Source organism: Ceratotherium simum, chromosome 14 (assembly GCF_057802395.1).
Source record: "Ceratotherium simum simum isolate JZ-2026a chromosome 14, ASM5780239v1, whole genome shotgun sequence".
In the NCBI taxonomy this organism is placed as follows: Eukaryota; Metazoa; Chordata; class Mammalia; order Perissodactyla; family Rhinocerotidae; genus Ceratotherium; species Ceratotherium simum.
This window is the reverse complement of record NC_141913.1, coordinates 5,869,486-5,896,037: the sequence shown is the minus strand read 5'-3', so window position 1 is coordinate 5,896,037 and position 26,552 is coordinate 5,869,486. Positions and strand designations below refer to the sequence as shown.

Genomic DNA, 26,552 nt, shown 5'->3' with positions numbered 1-26,552 from the left:
ATCTGGAGGTGTCCCCTGGGTGGCAATCATAGAAAATGGGGCTCCAGATGAGTGTATAAGCTCTTTTCTGGGTGATAATAGCTGAAGCAAGGCAGAGAGAGAGCACCAAGATGGCATCCACAGCCAACTTCCTAGAGAGCAGCTCCGTAGGCCACTAAATGTGTGCCAAACTTAAAGCCTGCCCCTCAGGCTAAAGCACCAGGACGGCAAAGAGGCCTCCTCCACAGAAAGACTGGGGAGTGTGCATCAGTCCATTGTGTGTGCAGTGCCCTGGGGATGGTAGCCTGCCAAGAACCATCTCTCCGATTGCCACAGACCCATGGGACCCAGGAATGCAAGCCCCTCTGGCCATCAAAGCCAAGAGATCAAGGGATATCTCCTGGGCTGCGAAAACCAGGGCACCAGACATGTGTAAAGCTCCCCTCTAGGAGACACTGGTGCTCTGGGGTGTTGCAGACGGTGAGTGCGAACATAGCACGGGTCCTTTGAGGTCTCTAGAAAGGATTACAGTCAGCCCCAGATGCTGCTTAATCAGAAGCCTGCTCCTTAGGCCGCAGTCATGATGACCAGCTAGTAGGCCTCCTTCACAGAAAGACTGAGCTCCTGGAACTGTTGTCTCTTGCTGTGCCCTGGGGGTGGTAGCTGTTTATGAACTCTTTCTCTGTTGGTTACAGTCCTGTGGGTCCCACGAGTATAAGCCACCAGAGCCAGGCAATTCTTTTTAAAAAAGAATCTCTTCTTAGATTTATGACTTTTCTTAACTTTTTATATATTTGCTGCTTCGTGTGAAAGAAATTTTTCAAAACTAAAGCAATAAAAAGTTTTCCTCAACTGTGAGTAAAGAGAAGTTGACAAATCTGGCTATGTTGTTTTTGGAACATGATTATGCAATAATGAATTCATTGAAAAATTGGCAAATATTATTAATTACTGACATGAACCAATATGTGGGAATAAGTCTTATTTCCCTTTAAAAAATATATTACTGTAAATATATTTTTAATGTAACGTAATTTTTGTGCTACAATGTTTATTTAGTTTTTTTACAAACACAATTATACTTATGAAGCTCAATACAAGAAATTTTCCACTGTCTGCATTTGTTTTTTAGCCATGATTATTTTTTGTTCCTGTGGGTGGCTATCACTGGAGGTTATTTTGTCATATAGAGGAAAGGGATGCTGAATAACAATCAGCACCACTGGCACCAATGACACTGCTTCACTCCAACTGGGGGTTCAGAGGAGTTGTCTCATTGGGGCAAATTTTAGAGATAAGACTCTTCCTTTGTGGGTTCTCATGAGCATCTTGTTAGGCGGGAAGGGGAATCACCCAGAATACTTGATTTTTAGATCATGGCACAGCCAGGGCAGGTGAAGGATCCAATATGCTTGGGCCTCCTGGACAGTGAGGCTGAGAGCCAGAGACAGAAAAGGCTACATTCACCTGAGACTGAACCCCATTATGTCAGTTGGTCCATAAAGAAGGAAGGGCCTCAGATAGGGGCCTAGGAGCCACTGACACTTGGGGCTGAGCATGTAGTACCTCTGGGGTGATGCAAACTAGAGTTACATAAGAATAAGAGCAATAATAAATCTATGAAGTATCATTCTTGACGTTTTCCATGCTGTCCCAGGCCCAGCTCTGAGAAGGCAAGATGTAGCTATGCCAGGGAAGTAGTAATGGCTAATCAGAGCATGGGACTTTGGGTGCTTCTCATTCCTATCAGAGGCTCCCCACTGTGCTGTCAGTAAAACAGAGTAAATCACTACAGTGTTTTTCAAACTTTAGTGTGCAAAAGTGTAACCTAGGGAACTTGTCAAAAAAGCAGATTTGCCAAGAGATTCTTATTGATTAGATCTGAAGTGGAGCCCAAGGGGATATGCATTCTTAACAAATGGTTTGAGTGATTCTAATGCAAGGATCCTGGGAAAACATAGAAGCCCTGCAAATGTCTTCCTTTGTTACTTCTTCTTTATCAACACTAGGCTGAAACCTTGACAACTGAGACTTCTTCATATCAGGTGACTTAGAGCTTTCTTTTATCATGAATATGTTTGAATGAAGATTCTTTGAGATTGGAATTCAGCTTAGCTGATAGTCAAGTCTTTTTTGAGTATCTAGTTTACATTATTTTACAGGATTAGAGGAACCTGTCCTCAAACAACAGATCAAGATCTGCAGATCCTGTCAGCTCCTCTTAGGGCCTTCTTTAGCAACATTTCTCAGAATCTGAAAGCTTTAGGAAAACAAAAAACAAATTCTCACTGAAGGCCTAGAGCCCCTAGGTTAGCATGTTTGTAATAACGCTGCAAACCTCAGACTGAAGTCTAGAATTGGTGTTTTAAGAAAAATGTGAGGAGGGCATTCAACTTATAGTATTTTTTTATACTTCTTCGGCACTAATTAGAATAAAAGTTATATTTTCCCATGCCTATCGGCTTAAACACCTGCTAATTATTCATAATTAATATTCTATCCAAAGAGCTGTAAAAAATTCTGGGCATTAAGGAAATTGTGATGGAGTCTTCCAGCAAATTTATTTCTGTATTCCCTTTAACTATTATCAGTGGATATCTGTATCTCTAGCTCTCTATCTCTCTATCTCTATTTCTATCTTTTGTCCTCTCAACGACTTGTTTTGTTAATGTTCCTTCTTTGTTTTTTGATGAGAAAAGCTAAAGTGTGTGCAAAACAGAAGTAATTAGTCTACAATTTGGTTGGTAAAAATTTACTACAATCTTGGTAAAGAAATATTTTGTTTTTGCCCATTGGCCACTTGAAACAGAAACTATACTCCCTGATTGGTTTGCTTTCCCACAGTTCCCTATGCTTCAGCAGTCCCCAGGGAGGCAGTGTGCAGAGTGAGGGAGAGTATGTGTGTGTGCTCACATCCTGTTGTCAAGTCTCCAACATCTCTGAGCCTCAGGGTCCTCATGCATAGAATGAGAATCCGTGTACTTGACTTTTAGCCTTGTGATGAGGATTGAATGTAATGCATGCAAGTACAATATTTGGAAGACAGTAAATAATAAATATAAGCTTTTATAATTATTATCTTACCTTCATTAATATTTAGGTCATGGATAAAAGAACAATGAACAACTATTTGTTGTAGGGTGAGAGAAAACGATACAACCACTGGTCAAATGGACTGCGAAAGTTTTTAAAAATTGGGATACAAAATGTAGGTGGACCAGACTGAGCACTGCAAGTAGCTTGTACCTCCAGAGATTGCCCTTGGCTGCTAACACTGAAGGGCCGTGGTGCCTCTTTGTGGCTATTTCAAGGATGAAGCTCTTATTTCCCAGTTCATCCTAAAATGAACTGAGAAAGACTCTAAACTTGATAACATCCAGGCCAAATTATGTTAATTATCTTGAGTTTAGCCAAATGAGTATACTACAATGACTCAAGACTTCTGCAACATAGAGGGGGTCTTGTATTCTTGCAGGCACAAATTTCCTCTTTCTGCTGGACCCCTAATCTCACTCAGCTCTAGGCAGCTGCATTCAATCTCTTTGTTCTATCCAACCCCAACATGGGTCACAGCCTTTTTGTTTGATTTATTCAAAACATCAAACTTCCAGGGCCTTTGTGAACTGCAAACTTTGTGGAGCGTTTAAATGAACAACGGTGGTGGGGTGGTTACTTCACACCACCAGAGAACAAATATCTACATGTGGGATATTAGACACTACTATTTTCTCAACTGTTCAGCTATCCCTGCCTTGGAAATTTCTTGCCAGAGGATATTTCTCTATATGTCTCCAGTCTTCTTTATTTCTTTCGTCCCCTCTCCCCTGCTCATTTCATATGCTCCTTCATCCTCAAATTCCTCTTCATTTCTCTTGAGGAGCATTTTATCTTTCTATTTTCCAACACTGCAATTCATGCTATAGGGGCTTCATTTCTCACACCTATTGCAGCTTATTAATGTATTTTTGTCTAATTAAAAGTCATCTACTCCAGAGCCTTAATGCCCAAGATATGGTTGGTAGTGATACCAAATAATTCTTTTTTCCCGCATCTCTATTATTCTATGGATGGAAACAATTCCTAGACATTGTTGAACATGAAGCTTTGCTTGTCATCTGCCTATCAAAATTTGAGTTACCATTTCAAGAATTGTGGATTGAAACAGCACTGGGATAAGTTTTACTAGGGTGAATGGTCCCTAGTTGCATTAATGGAACGTCTCACAACAGAAAAGTTCATATGCTCCAGCCGTCACTTGGAAGCAGAGAAAAGTCCTTGAGGCAGTGAAGCCTCCATGAGGAGCAGGTGCTGGCTTATAGGTGCTATCTTCTGTATACTCCAGGGTTGCATGTTGTGTCAGAGCTCAGATATCATAGACCTGCTGTCTTTGGCATGTGTAAACCTCTCCATTTTTCTCTCTTTAATTGGAAGCATTGGAAGCAGCAGATCAAGAGTTTTAAACTCATTGCTACCCGTGCATTTGACCTGAACATAAAATTTTTTTAATGCTACTGTAGCCGTCTTGATTTTTTTTCTTCTAAGCAAAGTTGTGCCAAATTAAAATATTTGATAAAGCTGAAATGCAAAATAATTGCAATTTATATTTGAAGTTAAAATGTTTAAAAAGCCCTGTAAAATCATAACTAGAAGACTGACTTATATGACAGCGTGAGGAGATCTGTTGACCTGTTCCTCAGTGAAGCTGATGAACATTATTTAAAAAAAGAAAATTCAAAGCCTCTAGGAATGGTCCAAAGGGCAAAAAAGAACTGAAGAAACATCTATCCAAGAAAATCTATGAAAACTCAGTAACACAAAAGTGGTGGGTGGGAGCAAAGCTATAATGGACTAAGGAGATAACTACAGATGGCAAAGTAATAATTATAACAATGTATTATTGGATTTGTAACATTAATAGATATAATATTACAATGGAGATAACTAATAGAAGTAATTAATAGATCCACTACTACAATAATACAACAAGAAGAGGTAAAAGGGAATAGAGCTATATAGGATGAACACATGAACAAAAAAGATGTAAGATATACAGAAAACAAAAAGTAATATGGCAGTTGTAAATCCAATTATATCTATAATAATATTAAGTGTGAATGAATTAAACAATCCAATCAAAAGGCATATATTATCAGACTGAATTAAAAGAAATGGTCCAACTAAACTGTTGTTTATAGGAGACATATTTTATATTCAAATACACAAATGGATTGAAAGCAAAAGGATGGAGAAAGATATACCATGCAAACAGCAACCGCAGGAAAGCTGGAGTGGCTGTACTAACATCAGACAAAACAGACTTTAAACGAAATATGTTACTAGAGATAGAGGGAATTTTATAACAATAAAAGGATCAAACAATTAGGAAGCTATAACAATTGTAAACATACATATACCCTAATAACAGAGCACCAAAATACATGAAAAAAACCTGATAAAAATGAAGGGAGAAATAGACAATTCAACAATAATTGTTGGCGCTTTCGATGCCCCATGTATTAGTTTGCTAGGATGACATAATAAAATACCACAAAGGGTGGCTTGAACAACAGAAATGTATTTTCTCACAGTTTTGGAGGCCAAAAGTCTGAGATCAAGGTGCTGGCAGGGCTGGTTTCTCCTGAGGCCTCTATCCTTGGCCAACAGATGACTACCTTCTCACGGTGTCCTCACATGGCCTTTTCTCTGTGTGCACACATAAGGACACCACTCATATTGTATTAGGGCCCCACTCTTATGACCTCATTTAACCTTAAGTATCTCCTTAAAGGCCATGTCTCCAAATACAGCACATTAGAGGTTAGGGCTTCAACATATTTATTTTAGGGGAATGCAATTCAGTACATAACACCTCACTTTCAGTTAGTGATTGAACAACTACACAGAAGATCGACAAGGAAATAGAAGACTTGAACAACACTACAAAAAGACATCTATAGAACACTCCACCCAAAAACAACAGAACACCCATTCTTCACAAGTGGACATGGAATATTCTCCAGGATAGATTACATGCTAGGTCATAAAACAAACCTCAATAAATTTAAAAGGATAGAAATAATACAAACTATGTTCTCCAACCACAATGTAATGAAATTACAAATTGAAAGGAGGAAAAAATTTGGGAAACTCACAATTAAGTGGAAATTAAACAACACATTCATAAATAACCAATGGATCAAAGAAGAAATCAAAAGGGAAATCAAAAAATACTTTGAGATGAATGAAAATGAAGACACAGCATACCAAATCTTAAGGGATACAATTAAAGTAGTGCTTAAAGGTAAATATGTAGATGTAAGTGCTCATATTAAGAAAAAAAGAAATGGGGGCTAGCCCCATGGCGTAGTGGTTAAGTGCGTGTGCTCCGCTGCTGGCGGCCCAGGTTCAAATCCCGGACGTGCACCGATGCACCGCTTGTCAGGCCATGCTGTGGTGGCGTCCCACATAAAGTGGAGGAAGATGGGCACAGATGTTAGCCCAGCGCCAGTCTTCCTCAGCAAAAAGAGGAGGATTGGCATGGACGTTAGCTCAGGGCTGATCTTCCTCACAAAAAATTAAAAAAAAAAAAAAAAAAAGAAAAAAGAAAGAGCTCAAACCAATAACCTAATCTTCTACCTTAAAACACTGTAAAAAACAGCAAACTAAACCTAAAGCAAGCATAAGGAAGGAAATAATAAATATTAGAGTGGAAATAAATGAAATATAGAATAGAAAAAGACCAGGGAAAAATCAATGAAACAAAACTTGGTTCTTGAAAAAGAGACAAAATTGACAAACTTAGCTAGATTGACAAAGAAAAAAGAAAGAAGACTCAAATAGCAGAATCAGAAATGAAAGGGGAGGGGACTTCCCTACTGACTTTACAGAAATAAAGGGTTATAAAGGAATATTATGAACAATCATATGCTAAGAAATTGGATAACGTATATAAAATGGACAAATTCCTAGAAAGACACAAACAACTGAAACTAAATCAAGAAAAAATAGAAAATCTGAATAGACCTGTAACAAGTGAAGATATTAAATTTGTAATAAAAAAAACTACCTGCAAAGAAAATCCCAGGCCCAAATGTCTTCACAGCTAAATTCTACAAAATATTTAAAGAAGAATTATACCAATATGCACAAACTTTCCCAAAAATAGAAGAAGAGAGAACACTTCCCTCCTAATTTTATGAAGCCTGTATTCCCTGATACCACAACCAGACAAAGACATCACAACAAAACTACAGATCAATATTTCTTACGAATACAGATATAAGAATCCTCAATAAAATGCTATCAAAATGAATCCAGCAATATGTAAATAGAATTATACACTATGACCACATGGTAGGTTGGTTTAACATCCAAAAATCAATTAATTGTAATGTGTTATATCAATAGAATAAAAAACAAAAATCATATGATCCTTTTAATAGCATAGAAAAGGTATTGACAAAAATCAAATAGGCTTTCATGGTAAAAACATTCAACAAACTAAGAGTAGAAGAGAACTTCCTCAACTTGATAAAGGGCATCCACAAAAACCCCACTGCTCAACATCATACTTTATGGTGAAAGACTAGATGCTTCTCACCGAGATGGGAACAAAACAAAGATGTCCACTCTCATCACTCCTATTCAACACCGTAGTGGAGATTCTAGCAAGGGTAATTAGGGAAGTAAAAAGAAATAAAAGGTATCCAAATTGGAAAGGAAGAAGTAAAACTACCTCTATTCACAGATGATATGTTCTTGTAAGTAGAAAATCCTAAGAAATCCACTAAAGAACTATTACCACTGATAAACGAGTTCAGCAATGTTGCAGGACATAAGATCAATATAAAAAATCAATTGCATTTCTATAAAGTTACAATAAGAAATTTGAAAAAAAATTAAGAAAACAATTCCAATCACAATAGCATTAAAAAGAATAAAATACTTAGGAATAAACTAACCAAAAAAGTGCAAAACTCATACTCTGAAAACTACCATTTTTGAAAGAAATTATAGAAAAGCTACATAAATGGAAAAACATCCCACGTTCATGGATCAGAGGACTTAGCATCATTCCTCAATAGCAATATTCCCCTAAAATGATTTACAGAATCAATGGACTCTCTATTAGAATCCCAGATAACTTCTTTGTAGAAATTGATGAGCAGATTCTAAAATTCCTATATAATTTCAAGGGACCAGAATAGCCAGAATAATCCTGAAAAAGAAGTACAAAGTAGGAGGACTCACACTTGCCCATTACAAAACTTCCTGCAAAACAATGACAATAGAGACAGTGTGGTTCTGGCACAAGGATAGACATACCTCAATACATGGAATTAAGAGACCAGAAATAAACCCATCCATCTATTGGCCAACTCTTTTTTTTTTGTGAGGAAGATCAGCCCTGAGCTAACACCCATGCTAATCCTCCTCTTTTTGCTGAGGAAGACCGGCCCTGAGCTAACATCTATTGTCAATTCTCCTCCTTTTTTTTTTCCCCTTTTTCTCCCCAAAGCCCCAGTAGATAGTTGTATGTCATAGTTGCACATCCTTCTAGTTGCTGTATGTGGGATGCGGCCCCAGCATGGCCAGAGAAGCGGTGCGTTGATGCGCGCCCGGGATCCGAACCCAGGCCGCCAGTAGCGGAGTGCGCACACTCAACTCCTAAGCCACAGGACCGGCCCTACTGGCCAACTTTTGACATGGATATCAAGACAATTCAATGGGGAATGAACAGTCTCTTCAAAAAACGGCACCGGGGCAACTGGATAATCCACATGGAAAAAATGAAGTTGAACTCTTAACTCACACCAGAAACAAAAATCAACTCAAAATGGATCAAAGGCCAATATTGAGCTAAGACTATAAAACTCTTAGAAGAAAGCATAGGGGAAAGTCTTCATGAGTTTGGATTTGACAAAGGCATCTTAGACATGACACCAAAAGCATAAGCAACAAAAGTAAAAATAGATAAATTGGACTTTATCAAAATAGAAAACTCTTGTGCTTCAAGGGACACCATCAAGAAAGTGAAAGACAACCCACAGAATGGAAGAAAATATTTGCAAATTCTGTATCTGATAAGGATTTAATATACAAAATATACAGAGAACTCTTACAACTCAATAATAAAAAGACAACCCAATTAAAAGATGGGCAAGGGATTTGAATAGACATTTCTCCAAGGAAGATATACAAATGGCCAATAAGCATATGAAAGAATGCTCAACATCATTAATCATCAGGGAAATGCAAATCAAAACCACAGTGAGATATTATGTTACACCCACTAGGATAATTAGAATCAAAAGGTCAGATAACATGTGTTGGTGAGGATGTGGAGAAATCGGAACCTGCACACATTGCTGGTGGGAATGTAAAATGGTGCAGCTGATTTGGAAAACAGTCTGGCAATTCCTCAAATGATTAAACAGAGAGTTACCATATGACCTAGTAATTCCACTCCTAAGTATATAGCTAAGAGAAGTGAAAACATATATCCACCCAAAACTTGTAATGAACGTTTATAGTAGTACTATCCACCATAGCCTAAAAGGTAGAATCAACCCAAGTGTTCATCAACAGATGAATGGGTAAACAAAATGTAGTAAATCTGCACAATGAAATATTATTTGGCAATGCAAAGGAATGAAGTACTGATACATGCCCCCAAATGGACGAGACTTGAAAACATGTGAAATGAAAGTAGCCAATCACAAAAGACCATGTATTATGTGATTCCATTCATATGAAAGTCCCGAATAGGGAAATCTATAGGGACAGAAAGTCGATTAATGGTTGCTTAACACTAGAAAAAAGAGGACGAGGGCACAGGAAGGTGACAGCTAAAGGGTAGGGGGTTTCCTTTTGAGACGATGAAAATATTCTAAAATTGACTGTGGTGATGGTTTCACATCTCCATGAATATACTAGAAACCATTAAATTGTACACTTTAAATGGATGAATGGTATGGTATATGAATTATATCTCAATAAAACTATTTTTTAAAATGATAGTGTAAAATTAATTTTAGAATATTTTTATTCTTCATATTTACTAAGCTGTTGTACCCAAGACTGCCCAGGAATTCTCCCATAATTGTGGGCTTGGCTTTACCTTTCCATCATTCGGGCCAGATTCTGGTAGGCGACACAAAACCAGAAGTCTCCCATTCTGTCAGTTTTGTGCAGGACTTGCGGATGAACCAAAGACACTAACCTCTTTTAAGTATGCGACTTGCCCACAGGGTCTTAAGAGTGACACCCTCCATCCCATTGTCTCCACTTGGTTTGAATTTGTTCATTATAAATGCTCTGATAGTGACTGTGTTTCAGAGAAACAAATTGTGGATCTGCCCATAGAAAGGTGGTAGATTGTATTAATAAACACATAAAAAGGAATAGGTACCCTTTTTACAGAGGCAAATCGGGACAAGATCTTTTTGAACAATGGATGTATTTGGCAGAACTAGAACTTTTTGACCTTATATCTCTTACAGAGGGAGATGTGCCCCCCTCCCCTGGGACAAAGCCTGGAGGAAGGTGTTGGAGAAACAGGTTTGTGTCAGGAACAAAGGGAGAGGAAAGCAGCAGGGAGGCGCAGGAAATAGAACTATTTCTATAGGCAGCACTAAGCAACGTGGACTAACTTAAGAGGCAGGTGTAAGACTATTAGGAACTGAGAATAAAACTTTTTAAAAAGAGATGAGGCAAAGCAGGGGGGAAAACAGAACACAAGATTTCAGACTGCGGTAGAAAGAAGCAGCTCTCACGGCCTGGGATCCCCCACAGCTGAGGAGGAGCAGGGTCCGGAGGGCCCGTGGAGAGGCATCATTTGCCTGGGGTGTAGGCATCAGAAACAGGCCAAAGCGGCTTCTATCCAGGAATTCTCCAACTGAACTAAGAATGGCGACCAAGAGACAGGTTTGTCGGCCTGAAAAAAGTCCACAGCAAGAGGCAGTGCAAACAGTTCACTTCTCTCACAACAGCTGCCAACAGAAAAGGGGGAGAAGAATGCATGGGACAGATGCGACTCAGGCGGCACTGAGTGCCCAGGGGAAAGAGTACTAGGCGGGTCTGAAGACGCTGGAAGGGAAAGAAAGGCCCCTCAGGTAAGAGCTGGTGACCAGGCTGTCCTCACTTCAAATGTCTAAGTTTTAACAAACAAGAAGGTGGCAGTACTTCAAATGCCCCTCTTTTGGGGGGGGGTGCCTATTTTTCTAGATTCTTTACTGTCCTCTTTATTGTGTCTTTCTTCCTTGTCATCCCTGTCATTTACTCTTTATTTCTAAAATGACTTTACCTGTGCGTTCTACTTCTTTCCACCTCCCGTTTCGTCTCCTCCTCCTGTCTGGCCCTCACCAATTCTTGTCTGGTTATATCCTCCTGGACTTCTATTTCTGCATGGTGGTGTCGCTTCATGGCTGCAAGGCCTTACTACCAAGTGTGGGAAATGTGAAGCCGGGAAGAACACACACACCGTGTGAATGAATCACGACAGTAACGGTAGTAGCAGCTAGTATTTATGGAGTTGTGGCTACATGCCAGGCACTGTTCAGAATGCGTTATCTGTATTAACAGATGGCTTTAATATAATATATTTTTTTTTACATTGGAATGTTGGCTTACAATTTTGCTTTGTTTCTTGGCAACATTTTCCTGGTAAATGTTCTCCATCTGTAGGGAAATCTTGATGTTTTTCTTATGGTGTCTCTTTATGGATCCTGGAATTATATTTGATATTTGCTGATATTTGAGTGAACTTGATTTCCTGTCTGTTTGCAGGAGAACGCTGTGGAGGGGAGGGGAGGACCCAGTGTGGTTTCCCTGGCTTCTCAGCTCAGGGCTCATGCTCCTCTGTGGCTCTAGTCATATGCAGTTTATTCATCATGAGGCATCTCTGAAGCCAGACCTCCTGACTCTCTCATCCTACTCTGGTTCAGATGGTTCTTTCCTCCATCCCTGAGCTGCCCATGTTCCTGAGGGATGCAGCCTCTGCCTTTGCACATTCTCCCTTCTCTTTTAGGGGCAGGGCTTTCTGACGTCTGCCTCTCCTTGGGTGCTTGCGCACGGAGCAACCCCATGAGATATGTGCAATCGTAAATCTCACTTACAAGGAAGAACAGAAGCAAAGTGCTGTCAAATAACTTGCCCAATGACAACTTACACAGTGACACAATCCACAGATTTTGGATGAAACTCAAGCAGCCTGGCCCTGGAGCCCACACTCTTATTCAGTCTGCTCAACAATTTCTCAAAAGCCAAGAGGCCAGACTTAGAGGAGCTAAACTAGATTGGGTAGCAGTGCATCAGCAGATCACTTCTGAATCTTTTCATTTCTCTTCCTGGAAATAAAACTGAGGAGAATTAAACAAACAAACAAGATCCCCACCCCCCCAAAAAAAACTCTCACTAACTACAGCTTCAGTAAAACTAAGACAAAGATAAAATCTACAATCTCCAAACTATATGTAAGCATGGCCCAAGCACCCGAAACCAACAGAAATCATGTGGGCTCAAGGGCCAGGCTCTTGGGTTTCACCCAGAATCTGTGGATTGTGTTACCGTGTAAGTTGTTATTGGGCAAGTTGTTTGACAGCACTTTGCTTCTGTTCTTCCCTGTAAGTGAGATTTACAATTGCATATATTTCATAGGGTTGCTCTGTTAATACAGATAACGCATTCTGAACAGTGCCTGGCATGTAGCCACAACTCCATAAATACTAGCTGCTACTACCGTTACTGTCGTGATTCATTCACACGGTGTATCTGTTCTTCCCGGCTTCACATTTCCCCCACTTGGTAGTAAGGCCTTCCATGTTTCACCAAGTCTAACAATAATTAAAACTGATTTAATAGTTAGAGCTTACTTATCTCAGTGATGATTTTATTTAAGATCTAACTAGTGCCAGCATTTGTTTTTCTACACTTATTATAAATCTCAGAAAGATTAGTTTCATGGGCAAAAGGAGTAGGTGAGAGAAAATAAAAGATAATGAAGATCTATCAATTCAAGGGTTTCAGGTTTTTGATAAATAAGGGCTTCATTACAAATAGGTTACTTTTGATTTAGAAGAAGCTTGGAAAATGAAGTAACTATTCTGTTGTGACAATGAAAATATTTAAAGGTTAGGTGAGACTTATCTATTTAAGGCAGAAAACATCCCAGAGGATCCTTAGGAACCAGAAATTCTTCTTGCTTATTTCTGAAGATTGTTACTTTGATTGCATTTTCCATATTCTTTTGCCTTTTAAGGAAACAAGTTCTCAATATATTGAAAGATTTTTATACACATTAAATTTTTTTTCTTTTAGTAGTTTTTAATCATTTAAAGTAGCTTTTTTCTGACTACACAATAATATGTTTACTGTTAAAAATGCAAAGTACAGAAAAGCACAAAGAAGAAGATAATCAAATAATTGCCCTCAATATTTTGGTGACTATCCTTCAGTCTTTTTATTTGGAATATGTATGCCACTAAAACCAGTAAATTTAATAAGTTCTCTGCAAATACTTGCCTCAAATGGATCAACTCAACTTTAAACACAGATGCATAGAAATTTGGACATTTTTAAGTCCATTGCAAATCATTTTAAATGAATAGATCCTTCTGGAATTTAAATTTATTATTAAAATTCAAGCAATTATCCAATACTCGTATTACATATATTCCCTTGATCAAGGGTAGGATCTGCTGACCTGAACTGACACTTGAATTAATTTCATCCCACCATCTTTCTAAAATTACATATCCATTTTTTTTCTTTTTTGTGAGGAAGATTAGCCCTGAGATAACATCTGTTGCCAATCCTCCTCTTTTTCCTGAGGAAGATTGGCCCTGGGCTAATATCCTTGCCCATCTTCCTCCACTTTATATGGGACGCTGCCACAGCATGGCCTGACAAGCGGTGCATCTGTGCGTGCCCGGGATCCAAACCTGCAAACCCTGGACCACCGCAGCGCAGCACGCACACTTAATTGCTACGCCACTGGGCTGGCCCCATGTGTCCCTTTCTTATTTATGCTTATAATTGTGAAAATAGCATTTTAGAAATCTTCAGGGGCAATATATAATAAGAGTGTAATCCAATTAATGAAGACCTTTATTGCTTTTGTTTGACAATTATACGGTACTAGTCCAGGAAGGAGAGAAAACAAGGATCTTTCAGAAAACAGAAGTAAGCCGGCAAAATATAAAAATGAAAAGATGCGGGGGAAAGTCTATATCATACGGGGAACCTTGGCACTGTTTAAAATGTTTTATTGGCAGCAGAATCAAGGTGTGGTTAATATTTTAAAAATTACATAATCTAAGAAAAATATATTATCCAATGTGGCTAATGTCAAAGAGACTATCACAGAGTAAAGAGTCTTTCCTCCAATGGAAAAGAGCCCAGATTTGAAGCAGGAACTACTTAGAAGACGACAGGCCACTGGCAAACTCTGGAGGAGTCAGAAAGATTGCTATTGGCTCCAGAAGAACACGAAGGAGATGCTTTGATTAAGTGAAGGTGGGCAGATGGCTGGAGAGTCACGCAGTGCTGGGTGGGTGAATGTGGCACAGTGAGCCCTCCGTATGACAAGGCACACGGGGGGAACACGGACTTCAGGGCCTCCCTGGGCAGCAGCCAGCATGGGGGAGGGCGCAGGAGCTTTCCTCCTCCTTTGTCCTACTTCCCCATTTACTCTGCTTTGCCGTTTCCTTCTTTTGCTGCTCTTCCCCTAGACACTCCTCTACGCCTGCACCTTATGGATCCCTTGCTCCTCTACCTGTCTGGCTTCACCCTACACGCCTCTCCCACTGGATGTCTCCATCTTTCTTGTCCCTCCTTAAATGTCTTTCTCTGCCTTCTGTAATAGAAGCCTAAAGAATATTTATAACAAAAAAAAATCCAATAAATGTTAATTTCTTGTTCTTAACTGAAATATAATTTAATTTAGCTAAATTTTTACTCTAAAGAACAAATCTCAGGAAAACTGAAGCCAGTGCATTTTAGTTCTATGTCTGCATGAATGACTTTTGATGTGGGTTGGGGTACTCAGTATACCAGGTATATATCCCAAGAAAAGTTGTTTTTCTAAAAAAGGCCAAGTCTCACCCAAGGAAGTGGCTGTCCTTTCTAGTTGTAGACTCGGGGAGAGTTGTTTTATAAAGTGGGTAGATGTCTTGAGCAGTTTTTGTGACCCACACCATATAGCCAAAGATCCGTCTGCAGGGCCTCTCCACACTGTCTTTACCTAGTTGTTTTTTTTTTTTGCTGAGGAAGATTCGCCCTGAGCTAACATCTGTGCCAATCTTCCTCTATTTTGTATGTGGGTCACCACCACAGCATGGCTGTCGCCAAGTGGTGTAGGTCTGCACCTGGTAACCAAACCAGGCTGCCAAAGTGGAGCACGCCACACTTAACCCCTAGGCCACGGGGCCAGTCCCCCTGCCCTTGTCTAGTTTATATTTGTACATTCTTAGATGAAGCACATAAAATCATACCTGGTTTTGTCAGAGATGAAATCCAGTTATTACTATTTTCCTTTAGTGTTGATAGCAAGGAGCTGAGACAGAGGTTTGGAGATGCCTGAGGTGGGAAATGGTTGTCCAGTTTGCCCATCTTTCTCATGGCAAGGGGTGCACCATGATGATCTGTTAGTGGGAAAGGAAGAGGCTTTTCTGAGTCCTGCTTTCTCAAGTTCATTCACATGTTGCTAGCGATCAAGAACCAATTTCATTTTCCTAAGGAATAAATAGGGACTGGATACAACAAGGTATTTCACAATTGAATAGGTTAAGGGAACTATAAGAAGATGCTAGTTTATTATTATTTGAGCCCTGTGTACATTCCACTAGCAATAAATTCAACGTATAGATATCTTGGGAGCCTGGATTTTAGGGTGTTTACCTTTGCTTGGCTTCAGTTCGTTCACTTTTACATATTATTCTGGTGAATCAAAAATTTATTCTATTATTTTATGGCTAGTCTGTCATCTGGATTTGCATTGTAAATCACAGCAGATTGATGGTGTAATAGACTGAATGTTTGTGTCCCCTCACAAATCCATATGTTGAAGCCCTAATCCCCAGTCTGAAGGTATTTGGAGGTGAAGCCTGTGGGAGGTAATTAGATTTAGGTAAGGTCATGAGATAGGAGCCCCCATGATGGGATTGGTGCCCTTATAAGGGGATGAAGAGACCAGAGAGCTCTCTCTGTGCTATGTGAGTATATATCAAGAAAGTGGGCATCTGTAAACCAGGGAGAGGGCCCTCACCAAGAACCCCATCATGTTGGCACCCTGATTGCAGACTTCTAGCCTCCAGAACTGTGAGAAATAAATGTTTGTTGTTTAAGCCACAGTCTATACTATTCTGTTATAGCAGCCTGACCTGACTAAGACATGGTCTGAATCTAATTAAAAGAAATTGATTAAGTACTTGTAAGGTCTGTAGTTGATTAAATAAATAACCCAAGCACACAAATGCAATTGAGGAGAGATGTAGCATTTCAGAAAATGACTTAGAAATATCAGATGATAGTGTGCTCAAGAGAAGGCCATAGTGTGATGTGGTTCCCAAGAAAGCAAACTCAAATTTAGGCAATTGAGTAGAGGTGTAGACGTCAGAGTGAGGAAGGCAATAATTCTGCTCAGTTTTTCCCTGATAAGATCACACCTGGACCATTGTGCTGAGGTCAAGCTACCGCAGTTTAAAATGGATATAGTGAATTGAAATTCACTCAGAGAAAAATGACCAAGATGGTTAAAGATGCTTAAAATGACAGTACTTTAAGAATTCTGGAAAGTGGCCAGTGGGGAAGAAGATGCATAGAAAATTTCAAACTTTTATGAATTTGGTTGATATTTTATGTTACAAATGTTTAGTTAGGGTAATTTATGGTCTCTTGCTGTGATTTGAGCATAGTAAGAATCTGAATTTTTATCTCTCTCCTTTTATTAGCTACAGGGGATGCAAGTTGTTTTACAGTTCACTGCACCAACGCAGAAAGGAAGAAAGGAGGGCTATGAGCGGCAACAGAGACATCAATAAGCTGAAGGGCCCTGTCCATGTTCTTCAGCCAAAGCCATCAGGAATGCACCTGAAATTAAACAAGTGCATGTGTTACTCATCACAGAGAGGAAGAATGTTTACCATAGGGAACCACGGGGTGTCTCAGTAAGAGAGTATGTGAAAAAAACCTATAATAGGATTTAGGCGTTGATTAAGTGATTTGGGGGAGAGTATAAGGAAGCAGAGGTCCACTCCGGATTGGATATTGTCAGAAAATGGGAACAGTTCTATCATTGGGCATCTAAATAAGTCTTGTCGATAGGGAGGGCAGACTAAAGCCATAATTGGTAAAGAAGTAGTCACTTATTTTAGCTGAGAGAGGGGGATGTTTGGTGTTTTGTGGGTTTCACAGTGACCTTGTTTTTGTCTTACTGTATCATGGTCTCAGAGTGATCTTGTTTGATATGGATAATCTGTGATATTGTTTATGGCTTAGCTGTGAATGTCAGATCAGTTCCTGGATGTCAAAGGGTGGCTTTTTGTCTCCCTCAGCCCTCATCTGGTTAGTGTCTTTTAAGACCTTATTGGTATATTAAGGATCTAAAAGGTAGAGAGGCAGGTTATTTTGAGGATTTCCCAAGGACAAACACTTCCAAGCTGAGGACAAGTTCCCACTTGCAGATTCCTGCTTTCCTTCTCTCCTGATAACATTCCTATTACTCATCAGGAAGCATGGGTCGTTGCGGTAATGGGAGACAGAGTAGCTGAAGGACCTTTGCATCTGAAGATTCCTCTGGGAGCTACTCTTCAGACAGAAAATCTCCTTTCATGATGCCGGCATGCACCCACCCCAATGTGGCCTCCCAAGCTTCCCCAAGTCCACGGGCTCCCTTGGGGATGACAGAACCCCCAGGTGGACAGCCTGCTATCCCAACAAACAGAACCAGACACTATCAGGAAAGGTTAATAAAACTCAAAGAGGAGGCTGAAGACATGAGGACTTCAAAGAAATGACGGCTGTCCTCAGATTTTTGAAAAATGATCATTTGGACTGCATGGTGGATAGTGTTGGAGATGAGCATTAAAGGGGGAATTAAGGAAAGTTTCTCGAGCAACCAGACTGTTCTTCTGGCATGGTGCAGCTTTTATCGTTTCTCATAGTAAATAACAGAAAACAACTCTGGATTCTAATAATTCTTTAGAGCTGGGCAATTCAGAAATGAGGGACTCTGTTATGAGTGATTATTATCTCTTTCTCTTATGAGTAGTGAGATCTTGGCCATATACATCATGTAAACTATCTGAGTCTCTGATATTTTAATCTGTAAAATGTGGAGGAAGAATTTTTATAGATCTCATGGATATACTGGGAAAATAAAATTGTGAAAGCAATTAGGTAATGCTTCTAGGACTTTCCCTCTTGCAGCTGGGGTTGAGGATTTAAAAGTAAAACAGAGACTGTAGTGGGTTGATTAGTGGCCCCCCAATAGTCCATGTCCTAATCCCTGGAAACTGTGAATTAGAAGTAGAATGGATCTTTGCAGATATAACTAAGTTAAGGATCTCAAGGTGAGATCATCCTGGATTACCTGAGTGGGTGCTAAATCTAATAATAGGTGTTATTATAAGAGTGATGCAGAGGGAGATTTGACAGACAGAACAGGAGGACACATGAGACAAAGAAGGAGGAGGTTGAAGTGATGTGTCTACAAGCCAAGGAATGCCACAGATTGTTGGTAGCTGCTAGAAGTTGAGAGAGAAGCATGAAATGGATTCTCCCCTAGACTCCCCAAAGGGAACCAACCCTGTCCACATCTTGATTTTGGACTTCTGGCCTCCACAACTATGAGAGTTGTTTTTAAGCCACCCAGTTTGTAATAATTTTTTATGCTGGCCCTAGAAAACTAACCAAGACCAATCTAGTTCAAAACTTTAGCCTATTTAATTGATGTTACGTTACTCTCTGTATCAAGAGAGCAGACTCCACACCAAATTGTCTCAGAAATTAAAACTCTCACAAAGACTGTATGGATAAGACCTCACCCATTTTCTTTAGATATTTTCCCACTTGGTAGCCCCTTCCCATCTGCATAGCAATGCACATCCTATAATAAGAGAAATAATTAGTACAAACGTGTATTTCCAAAGGTCCATATTACGACACTCTGAGTCCTTGTGCATCTGGCCTCTATAGAAACGAAAACTCTGTGTCTATGACATGGGGGAAGATATACTCTTTCCTATTTACAGCATAATGATAAGGGCAAGCCAGCATGTCTCTTGAGGTGGGACTACAAACTCAAATGCATCCAAAGACCCTGCAGATTTGGTGTCATAAAACAGGAAGTGCTGGAACTTGAGGCTCATGAGGGTGCATATGGGCTGGGGCAGCCTCCACTGTCACTGTGTGGACTGCCAGCTGCTTAGGTCAGATCTTCTAAGTTCTTCTCTTTAGATCTTTGGTAAGAAATTGTCAGGGGAAGAGGGAGAATCTCCCTGTGCCCTTTTCCTTAAGGTTCTTATGGCTGGCCAAATAATCAACAAGACAGGTTAGCAGGAGAAAATAATACCAAGTTTAATAACATGTATACATGGGAGAAAGCAGGGACACTGCGTTTCTCCACACAATAGCAGAAATTTTCGTCTTAAATACCATGTTCAGCCAATGACAAAGGAGGATGTTGGGGGTGGGGGGAGTCAGTTACAGGAGATTACCACTAAAGCACAGTAAACAAGAGTAAGGTTATTATGCAGATTTAAGGCCTCACCTTCCACATTGATAAGCCTCTAGAAATGAGGCCATCCCCCCCTCTTCCCAAAACAGAGAGGGAGATACCTTTACAAATGGAGATTTCCCTTATAAATGTAAATGATTGTCTGGCAACTCCTCACAGGGCCATCCAGAGAATGTGGCCAGAGAGACAGAACTTCTGATAAGAGGGGCTTGTTGGTGCCTTTCCTATTGTAACCTCCATCCTACATTATCTTTACAGCCATCATGATAGATCTGTTCCAGGAAGGAGCCACCATGTCAAATTCTTTAGGCAGTTAGTGGGGGAGGTCAAATGTCCCTAGAGAAAACAACCAAGGTAAAGAGATAGATTTCAGGGTAGCCAAATCTTGATCTCCCACAAAATCAACATCCCCTCCCCTCTTTAGAGGAGTGGATACAGAAACTTTACCTGAAACAGGCATCTATTAAAAAAAGAAGACAAAGAAGTTGTTTTGACCATATTTGTAATCTCCCTTGGGGTAGAAATGTTGACTGTAGTGAGATCTAATTATACACAACCTTACTTCATTAAGTTTCTTAAAAGCATCATCAAAGAGCAAACCAGCAGTTTTGGGACACAGCCAGGTTTCTTTTGGGAACTTGGTAAGAATTACATGTCTACTGGATACAACACATGGAACTTATCCTTTGGGAAAGGCTCATCCAGATCTCAATGACACTTTCTTTATTTTAACAGTTACCAGACACAATTGGCTAATTCCAATTGCTTTTTCTCTGGAGGAGAAAAACACTAATTGTATGGTGAAGATTAGAGGACTTTAAGCCTAAGGGAAATTTAGCCAAGGGACTCTTAGAAAAACTATATCTAAAGCAGCATCTACTGTCTTCTCTGGAGGCCTCCTCTCTCCATCTGCACTGCATTCGAAGTCCAGCGGGATTTCTTTTTACTAATTATAATTTATTAATGTTATAATGGGCTTTAAGGACTTTCTGCCTTGCATGTTCTTCAGTTGTTACAAGATTTAAAAAATTTCTGTTGCTATGCTGAATGTTCTACTCAAAGCTGGCAGTTGCAAGAAGTCAAGTGACTGTTGTTTACCCAGCACCTCAGCATAGGTTTAGCGTGTATTCTTGATTTTCCCTAGCCAGGGTGACAGAAGCAAACCTTCTGGCAATGTAGAGAACTGTCTGCCATACTATATGGTATACCTTGTACGGATCTTAGACATAGTAGGCTGTAGTCTGATTTTGTTGTCCTGTTGAAGGCGGAAGCCAAGCAAGTAGAGAGGATAAGTGTAAACAAGTCAGTTGAGTTTGCTCTGCCATTTCAATTTTGTGGGGTTTTGTACTTATTATATTACAGAGGTACTGCCTAAAGTTTGCACCTCTCTTTGCGTTCAGTTTTGAAAGTGTGAAACTAGGAAGTCTTTCTCTGATAGGTTACTGTGAATCTGGGTGAGGGAATAAGGCCATGCAGCCATCTATGTCACTGCAGTGTGAGATAGGCGTGTTTGCGAATGTACAGGTAGGGATATTTTGCTGCCTCCTTCATGTACTTTTCTTTCTCTGATGCCCTGAATATCTCGGCCTTCAAGAGTTCCATCACTGACACTTGTATTCTTACCCAACACTTCTCTGGGATAGTCTCTTCCTTTCTCTCAAGTGTCAACTATGTATCTCTCAACTCTGTATCTCTAACTCAGACCTCATACATGAATTTAGACTCTCATATCCTGCTGCCTACTGGACATCCTACAGACACCTCAAGGATTACAAATAATTACTCTGTCCTAGCACTTTACATGTTACAACTTATTTAATTTTCACAAAGGCCCCATGATGTAGATGCTATTATTATCTTTATTCTACAGATGAGGAAACTGAGGCATAGAGATGTTAAGTAATTTAACTTAAAATGCATAGCTAACAAATAGAGGAGACAGGCTGTGAACCTAGGCTATCTGGTTCTAGAGTTTGTGCTCTTAAATAATACACTATGCTGCCTTTCAACATGCCCCAAACTAAACTCATCAACTTTTCCCAAATCTGTTCCTTCTCCTCTAGTCACCATTTAAGTTAGTGACACTATTATCTACCCTGTAAGCTTCCCTTGCTTCTTGCTGGGATCACCCATAGCCCCAGGTAAGAGAGTCCTCCTCCAACAGTGCCTTTATCTGAGTCAGGAGTCTGTGGGACCAATGGGATGTGCCCCCAGAGGCTGTGCCTCCAAATAGACCACACTCTGGATCCAGGACCTTAGAAATCTCCACCCAAATGACTCAGCTAGCTCCTACGGTTTGCTCAGGCCTCTTCCCCAGATCTATCCTCCCAAAGCCAGAACACGTTGTTGGCACTTACACTCTTAGGCTTGAAGCATTTGTGGGGCTATGGATAGAGGTTGGACATATAAGCTGTGGTGTCCTTACCATGCAAAGCAATACCCTCATGGCACGTGATAATTATTATGGCACAGTGTGACTATTATTAAGCTATTATCTCTCCACTTTCAAACCCACTCTTCTATGCTCTGCTTTGTGATGCTGGCCTGGAATTCTTCAAATCACATTTCTGTTTCACCTGCTAGGGCTCATGCTTTATCAAGAGGGATATTAGAGGAGGACCATGAGGATGGAGGAGGAATACAGACCTGTTCCTTCTTGTCTGTTTCCTGTTGGCTTCTTGTATGTATGGGGGATCAAAACTGGCCACCTCAAAATATGTCCCTTTACCTTGATTATTTTCTCTGAAGGACATTTGACCTTCCCCTCCCAAACTGCCTAAAAAATTTAACATAGAAGGCCTGTCCCAGGAAGGAGCCACTACCATATTTAGCTGTAGTATAATGTAAAATAGGTGCGATAAGAAAGGCACCAACAAGCCTATCTTATCAAAATTCTGTCTCTCCAGCCACATTCTCTATAGGTGGCCCTGTAAAGAGCTGTCTGACAAACATTTGCATTTCCATCTCCATGTGAATTGTTTCTTCCCCTCTGAAATCCCAAACCACTACCCCAACATCCTCCTCTGTCTATCTGAATATGCTATTTAAGGTGAAAACCTCCACCATTTGTCAGGAAACTCCGTTTCCCTGGTTTCTTCCATGTATACATGTTATAAAGCTTTGTTTGATTTTCTCCTGCTATTCGGTCTCATGTCAATTTAATTTGTAGCCCAGCCAGAAAAGACCCAGAGTGGATAGAGAATAGTCTTCCTCCCCTTCAGTTTGGTGACAAGGATGGGATAAAAATTTCACTGGCTGGATGCTCTTCACTCCTGGACTACTGCAGCTGAGAGTTCCTGGACCCCTGACAAGAGCTGGCAAGAGATGAGAGTTCTTACCATGTCAGTCTTCCAGATCTCTGCCTGCAGAGTCCAATGAAAGTGAGAGTGGTGAATTTTTTTCTTTTCTAAATTTAGATTAGCAGGAGAAAATATTGGTGAAGCTAGCTTCTTGGACTCAGGGACTCTAGGATCTGGTTGGGTACTCATTGGTTAAGTGATCCTCTTCATCCCAGAAATAGTCCTTGTCTTTTTTTTGTCATTTGTCATAAGACACAGGCATCTCTATAAGCCTGTTGTCTGGGCTTCTGTCTTGTTCTATGTCTTGACAGCTTGGCTTTGTGACCTCATTGGTCTCTGCCATCCAGAGGATACATGTGCCAGCATGCATCTTGGTGACCAGTTGAGTAGACTGGGGTTCTGGGGGATACTCTCTTTGTCTGGCTGTGCCTGCTCTCAGGGAAGTTTGTCATAAAGGGTCCCATTTGCTTTCATAAGAGGTCTTTGGTGTCTCTTGCTGTGCTTTCTTATTTTGGGGAGTGAATTCTCTGGATCTCTTTTGGGGACGCCTCTTGCATCCATAGTTCAGATTTGGTATGAGTCGCTGTTAAGATCCTACTCATCAATGTGGCCAGACGATGGATCATGTAAATCGGAAAAACTTCTGAATTGGGGAAAAAAAATTTTGAGAGCTCTCACCATAATTGTGTTATTGGTACCTATGAAAAGGCCAGATTAAAAAAAAAAAAGGGAAAAAAATTTGACTAGCCTTAAGAACCTGACTCAGATTACAACTAAATTGAGAAAATGTAAAAGTGTAAGTGTTGATAAGATTATAAAGGTTGGAATGTTTAAGCTAATTTTATATAAAGAGGTTGTATCAACTTTGCCTGAGTATGTTTTAAAACGTCTGACTGGGAAAGCTTCCCTTGTCCAAAATTATAAGACCAAGACCTATTGATAAAGTTCCAATGAAAACTATGATTAGAGGTATAAGAGGTGATGGAATTCAGATAAAATTTTGTAGAAAAACTGATATATTTAAGGGCTTTTATGTGAAGTGATTGTATCTCTTTTTGCCTGGTTGTATTATGGGAACAGACATTGTGTCTCACTGGGAAAAAGGAACTGGTCAAGCCTAGGGGGAACTTTTTGAGTGAATGGGGCAGGCTGACCTTTTTAATTTGGCTTTAAATTGGAAAGAGTTGTGTTTATAAAGTCTGAACAAACTGCTTGATACAGAGATGAGAGACTGAATGTGTTCAGCTCTGAAGAAAAGGGATATTGCTCCTCCTGGCCGAAAGGCATTCTCAGGTGACTGAGAACCTCAGCGGGAGTGTCAGAGGCGATCCTCACGATGTGCAGAGGTCTCATAGGGAACTCCACTATCATTCATGTTAATTAACTAAAGGCTTGTCCGGGGAAGTGCTTAAGGGCTGGTCACCTGTGTTCTGAGCCCCCACGGTGGTATTAGGCTGCCAGTGGGAAAAACCGAGGCACGTAAGAGAGTGATTATGACCTTTCTGTAGGGAGTAACACTCACAAGCAGCACACTTCTGACCCACTACTACACAGTCCCTAGACATTGTTCAGACTTTATAGCAAAACAAACCTAGAAGAAAAGTGGGAAATTGAGCTTCTAAAAAGCCCAACCAGTTCCTGAATGGCCAGGCTCCCCCTCCGAACTCCGGAGACTTGCAAGTGCTTAAAAAAAAGGGGTGGGGGGCCTAAGACTAAAAGAAAGAAAAAAAGTTGGGAAAAGCAGCTTTTGCAGATGCAAACTGCTGAAATTTTTAAAACAGAGGCTATAAAATCTTTGTTGCACCTGTCTGTTGTTTATGTGTGTGTCTACATGTATGTTATATGTGTGTGATATTTTACCTCTGGCTGGTATGACTAAAATTAAGAGCTCTGTTTAATAGGCTTAAAGTAAGTGCTTACTTTCCAAATGCAACTGACCCAAATGTCTTTCAAGTTAACATGATATGAAATAACCTTTGGTAACTGAAAGCTTGTCTAAGTTTGTTGGTTTTCAGCATTGGATGATGCAGACACGCAGCCTTTATTCTACTTTTATTGCTCAAATAAGCTGACGTTATTTCTATTACAAAACTGGCTAACAAAATAATAAATGACAGCTAATTTTATCTACTGTCTTATGAAGTCTTGTAGGCAATCTAAATAATTATTGGGAACAAGTAACTAAATAGATGTAAAAAAGATGAGTGTTGGGTGAACTTTTAACAATTATTATGTGTTATGGTGTATGTACTTAAAATAGCTTCCAAAATCTCTTTGGTAACATGAAACCTTCAAGTTTTGCTAGGTTAAATTAAATGATAAAAATTCATTGAGTATCTAGATCATTTCCAAATAAGATATTAGATATTGATTGCTAAATATAGGTTTATCTACTTTTGGCTTATTACAGAGAAACTAAAAGGTGTTTTGGGTCTATTGGTAAACATGTCTTGTGTTTTATTAAAAGATTGTATCATGAAGTAACTTATTTTTAAAATTATAACAGGTATTTATACATTTGCCAAGCCATGAAATGTTAATGTAAAAAAGAAGTTTATAATTGCTTACTTCTTAGTTTTTAGTTAAAAATTAAGGTTTCTAAGGGTTTCAAATTCTAATATGTGATTAAAGCTACTAGAAATGAATAAGGAAAATATGTTTGTGTTCAAGGAGAGTAAGATCAAAACAAATCTCCTGTATTGTTTTTACCAGGTCTCTAACCACAGGTGCTAAGGTTTTTCATACAGCTATTTAACTTCCTTCATTTGCCTGAAAATCTTTAACTGTCACCTTGGTTAAATGGATAACTACACATTGTTTCATAGGGACCTACGATATTGTGTGGGTAAATGTTATCGATCTAAGTGTTTTAAAAATTATATAACATTCCTAGAATTCTCATCTGTCCTGGTTATCAATCATAATTCCACTTATTATCTTAAAGTGTTGTACGTCACAGAAATAACCAAGTTTCTTTGTCATTTGTCATTTTTAAGTCTTTTGTTGTTTACACAGTTATTGTTTTACTCTGATGCTTTTACAAATGTTTTCATCTTCAGAGATTCATGGAAAGGACTCTGACATTTACTGACAAACTTTCTGACTATAAAACTGCACTGGGTAGGAAATTATAAAACTCTGAAGGAGAGAGTGGTGACTACATGAAGCTGCTAGCAAAAAGATGGAGATCAAGAGTTGATTACACAGGAATGAATGAACTGATAAGGATGATTATAATTTTTATGACTTTCATTTGAAATATTGCTGATTATTTTTAATGTTTTGTTTTTTCAGATTAAGGCAAATTTCTTCTCTTTTCTCCTGAGCTAGCTATGACATATGGCAATTTGGTAAATTGTACCTTTGTAAGCAGACTTGAAATATTTATCTTTTTCTCTCTACCTAATCCCTCCAGAATTTGGAAACTCTTAGTAAGTGAATATTCTTATTTCATGGCAATATAATTATTTTTATAAGTTCAATAAGTATCTGTTCTCCTTGTGGCAGGACACAATTAGAAACATTGGTTATATTACCAA

The 26,552-nt window shown here is 39.5% G+C and overlaps 1 long non-coding RNA gene across 1 annotated transcript in view; it reads right to left on the bottom strand.

Moving 5' to 3' along the window:
* Window positions 1-26,552, bottom strand: part of LOC147915250 (uncharacterized) — an 82,021-nt gene that overhangs the window by 39,068 nt on the left and 16,401 nt on the right. Inside the window, exon 2 of the long non-coding RNA XR_015554246.1 lies at window positions 15,471-15,620. This is a non-coding gene — a long non-coding RNA (uncharacterized LOC147915250). The remainder of the gene's footprint in view (window positions 1-15,470; window positions 15,621-26,552) is intronic.